A 5456-nucleotide genomic window follows, 5' to 3' on the forward strand; every position below is an offset into this window, starting at 1 on the left:
CCGTGCAGCCGTTAGCCGCTACGCACGGCTGGAAGTCGTGGCATCCTTTCCTTCTAGCTCCGTCGTGCGCCACCCTTAGCAGTCGCCGTTGCTTCCATTTTCTTCCCCACCCACCAGTGACCTCACCCCTCCATTTTCAACCCCCCAAACGCCGCCGTTAACTACCATGAACACCACCCAAGCCACACGATTTTGTGCTCCCCGTGCCACCGTGCCTCTGCCATTGGCCACCACTTCTTCACCACATCATCACCGGCATCCCAACTACCTAACCCACCCAACCCCAGCTCTGATCCGTCATCAGTGAAGCTCAACCAACCCACTTTCCGTTTTGGGATTTTTGGCCTTCCACCGCCGTTTTCGCCGCCACCCACGGCCAACCCTCACTTCCACTAGTTTCATAAACACCTCTAAGTTATTCCCTATCACTCTCAAACCTTGGATCATCCCCATTCAAAAGTGGGTATTTTACAACCTTTTGCACTGTTACGTTGCTTTTCTTCTACCTTTTGCAGCTTGTTGATCTTTCAAAAATTATTATATAGCGCTGTAAGTATTTTTCAAACTCTATTTTAGATTTAAATTTATTATTGCTTGTACAATAAATTCATTGACTGGTTGGTTATTCCGAACTGAGTTCGAGGAGTCGGGGGTCAGATGGATTTGAGGACGGAGTTGCTTGGTTATTGTTGATGTTGAGTTTTGATGGGTAAATTGTGTCTTGAGGTGTGCATTACATGGTGCATACATGTGCATGTATTAAATTGAGAAAAACTGGTTTTATCTGTGTAAATGAATTTTCGGGTGCGTGTGTATCACGATCCCAAGCCGGGATGGGGTATTATCTCGGTGGAGCTCATCTGGTCACTCAGGAGTGGATAATACTGAGTGACATTCCCTGGGTTGTCGCTGGGCGACGACCGGATCCCATGATACAGTAACGCTGTCATGTCGACTTCGTGGTCCCTCGGCTGGCGAGGACTAGAGGATGGCCTGGTCCAGGTACGCGCTGGGTGGGAGACTGGTCATCGCTTGTTTAGGTGTCACATGCGTAGTCATTACCTACGGTGTGGCACAGGAGCCAGAGTGTGCGGATGATCCCTAGGGGAGATCATGGTGAATGCATCAAATTGGATCTGGTTTTGTATATTGGGTATGGGCCATTTTCTGGGAAAATTGCGAGGTTTTATTTGAGATTATTGTGATCCATTTTCTAGAAAAATGGTGGTTTTCTTGGTTTGGGCCATTATCTGGGATGGCAAGGACTTGTTTTAAATGATATGTTTTGGGCTAAAATGAGATTTTGGCATGTGTGGAAAAATGTGGATTTATGGGACATGTGCATTTGGCATCTTTTCATGCATATTGTTGAGTTTAATATATTTTATCTTATGGCATTTGGATTATTACTTACCTGCGGCACCACTTTTGGTACCGTAGATTTTGATGCAGAGGTTGAGGAGGTGGCTATGTGACATAAAGTGGAGAATAGTGAGGGGAAAGGACTGCCTACAGAAGTTGTGAGGTATGGAGGTTGATGAGGTGGGTTTCTCCCTCACATCAAGGCACTATTGGGTGCAGCCAAGGGTAGTGGGTGGTCTACCATGTGGGGGAGGAAACTTCTTCAAGAAACTTTGCCAATGTGGCCAAATTCGTGGGCCTTGGTGGGCTTCAACCAAGTGGGCTTCAATTTGGAGTTTAAAGGGGGTTTGGTTAGGGTTTGAGATGCTATCAAACCCAAATCCAATTTTTCTTAGCCCAATCAAATATCCAAGGTTTAAAAGGTTGGATAATGATGTCATAACAAGGATTTGAGAAATTAATAGTATGTGGAAGTGATTTGATTATAGTATGTGGAAGTGATTTGATCAAGTGATTAAACACAATGCTAGAAATTGGATCAAAAAGGGTTTGAAGGCCAATTTAAGGTTTACGAAAACCGTTTAGGCTTTCGGTTTCAACCAAGATTTTGGGGTTTCAATTGGATTCCAATCATTTAGGGTTTCACTAGGGTTGAAACCCTCTTTGATCTGGCTCAATTTGGTTGATTAGATGAAAAATGGTTTGCTTAGGTGGCATGATTTTACACCTTGATTTCCTTCACAAATCCATCTAATGGTTTCTCTTTGTACCAATGTCTAATACTATTCACTATGTGTGGCTAGATCTTGCCTAGTGTCCAAATAAAACTTCTCTAACTTAATTTGGACATTCCACATTGTGATTTTGAAAACACTGCACTTAGTACGCTCATTGAGGTTACTATTCACTCCAAAAAATGCATAATAAACTTAGTACTAAAAAATCCTAAATATTCATATTAACCCACAGTCAAAATCGTTTACCAAAACTCAACCCGAAGTGCCCCTAAAAATAATTTCCCATTTTCGAAGAGTCATTTTGTCCGAAATTAAGAAAATGAGTTATTCTGCCATAAAATCATAAATATTCAACTGAGTCTAGTCGCCCGGACCATAATGTATTCTGACACTTCCAGCTACCTCAAATAATTAAAATCGCATTTCTAGCACAATTGTGAGTGATAACACCGACTATGTTGACAAACTAAAACTTTTGCGATTAGTTGATTCGTGAAAACTTACGAAATTTTCATGAGGTTCCTAAAGTCTATAGAAATTCTACCATTGAATTTCTAGCAGACTGTTACAATATGTGAGCTCAAGTCCTAAGACTACATGACCCTCCATTGTTGAGGCCAAGTCTTCAAACTATGCGACCTCTCCCCCCCCCCCCCCCCCCCCCCTCCCAGCCCCCACCAAACCCCACCATGGTCAAATTCATAGGCTTAAGGAAACCACAATGCCCAAAACACAAGCACAAGCAAGACTCAGGAAAATATAAAGAAAACCTATTGTATAAAAACTACTCAAGACAAAATATCGAGCAACTAAGAAAAAATAGAGAAACTATGTATTCAAACTAGAGGTGCTGGCAGAGCTAGAGCAGTTGAAGATGGGAACAAGTCAGGCATCAAGTAAGTCCCATCAACAAACATATGATATGTATGGTCAAGGTTGAAGGACTCAAGGTTCAACATCCTTAAATTAGTTTGGGGTTTGCCAACAAGAAGTCCCTTAGCCTTTCCAAGTGAGCACCCATAGCCATAGCCAAATGCCCGGTTGCAAACAAACCTAGCTGCCATGAGTTGGGGTGAAAGCCAAATAAGTTCCTCACCGAAAGTGGCCAGCTCGAATTCCAATTCTTTAATCCGTTGATCACAAGCTTTAACCCTCCTGTTGAGACGCAACATAAATTCCATCAATTCACTCTGTCTCCTGTCCATCCACTCACAATCCTTCTTCATTGCCGAATGTCATTTTGAAAGTCCCTCCATTTCCCCCCTCACCTCATCAAGGTTAAGCCCTAGACACCAACTAGTCCCCTTGGCCTTCATCGCGATCTCAGCCAGCTCACGACAACACATCTTTCTACAACACCCTCAACTTGAAGTGATTATGAGCCCCTTCCACCCTACCCTTGTTGAGCTCAACCTTGAGTTTGACTGCATCTTATTAGAGACCAGCTAGGGCACTCTCTAGCGATCGTATATAGCTGTCAGCCTAGTCGATGATTACCTTCAATTCAACCTTTTCATAGTCTAGTTGCGTGACCTCCCTTTATGCCCAAAAGGTGAACACGCACTTGGACCAAACTTCATCCTCCCAGTCAGCTCGATCGTTGATGATCTAGGCGGCCAGTTGATCCACTCCCTGCCAAGTCAAATGCAAAAATATAAGGATCCAATTTCGAGAAAGAAAAGTAGGAGCCAAAACAGACAAATGACTACCCAAGAAAAGAAGTCTCCCAACTTGTTTGCTATTCAAGGACAAAATCATCCCTTGCTTGAGAGCCCAGCATGTTCGAGGACCACAATTGACCCGGGCAAGCCTCACCATGAGAAAGAGGTACCAAGCAATGAAAAGACCCAAGAAGGTAAGGGTTAAAGGTAGCCACGAGCGAGGGTGATGGGCCACCCTCAAGGGTGCTCCCCCCTTTATTGGCAGGCTGGGAGGAACTTGTTGTAGTAGGGTCTACCATTAAAGATTGTCCATCGCCTCCCTCTTTGGTGAGAAGAGAGTTCTCCAACTGTCTTCCCGAATAGGAAGGGATAGTACTATCCCTTGGTGATGATGGGTGAAGAAGGTCCATTCTTTTCCTACAAAGAGGCACTGAATAGCAAAGAAGGAACCGAAACTCAATCCTAAATTGACTCCAAATCATTGAGAAGCACAAGAGTTTCACCACCGAAGATGGTTGTGATGCCACCAGTCTCGACTTGGGATCGAAGAGAGACTCGAAGTGTTAGGACATGGAACACAATGTTACATACCCCTGCTCATGATAATTAATATGCAATGCATCCTAGTATGCAACCAGTAGCATGTAATAATCATAGTGGAAATAAGGGTCATAAAAACAATTGATGGCAGAATGAACTAAACATCCCAATGACTTATAAACCATAAATAGGTACTTCCTCACTTAAAAGGTTCACTTGAGTTCAACATAATGTGGGAAATAGACATTCTATAAAATAGAATCTACATAAGCAAGCTAACTCTTGTATCCGCTCTATAGTATATAGAGTCATTGCTATGAAAGTTAAAATCAAGTCCAGCCTCCTCTCAAGATCAGGCTTCTCCTCAACCATATGAAGTCAACAATTCATCTTGTTCATCGAATGTTGGTTCTTTGGGGAATGGTAGTGGGTCAACAAGGGTGAGATTTACTTGAAATCTCAGTAAGTTAAACAACCAACTTGCACAAAGATAATATATGCATGATAAATGATCAACATTAGATGCATGCTAAGCAAAAAAATCCATATTTATCTCCCATCCAAATTCCTCAACATTTTTTAGAAAAAATTTAATGCACATTCTCTTTCTGCAAACATCGTAACTCAATGCATTTGTAACATAATATTCCATCATAACATTTCATCGTACCACAAATGGCTATGCTCCGGTATTCTTTAAATAGAATCCATTCGAATCCCATTGGCGGTTCTTTGTCAACCCAAGGGCTATCACTCCATTCTTATTTACTCTAGAGTGGACAGATGAGTTCCACTAGGATAATTCCACATCCTAGCCTTTGGGGTTGTGACAAAATTTTATTTTCATGCTATGCTTGCAAAATGTGTTTCATGATATGTGCATATGTAATAAACTTCATGTGAAAATGACATTTATATGCAATATGCTAAAATGGTGAGAATTTCATATGTCATGTAGCAAGTAATCAAGTGCTCAATCATGTATCATATGATGTTTAATGCTCAAAATGACATTTATAATACGAATGTGACGCTTATAAAGGAATCATAAATAAATTATTTAATAGTAAGTTAAAAGCTAACTTACAAACTTCTTGGATGCTTAGAAAATTGTTGGGGCTATAATAAGAGTTATTCTAAATTAGGAATTGCATAA

The sequence above is a fragment of the Carya illinoinensis genome, chromosome 9 (assembly GCF_018687715.1).
Source record: "Carya illinoinensis cultivar Pawnee chromosome 9, C.illinoinensisPawnee_v1, whole genome shotgun sequence".
NCBI classification, from domain to species: domain Eukaryota; kingdom Viridiplantae; phylum Streptophyta; class Magnoliopsida; order Fagales; family Juglandaceae; genus Carya; species Carya illinoinensis.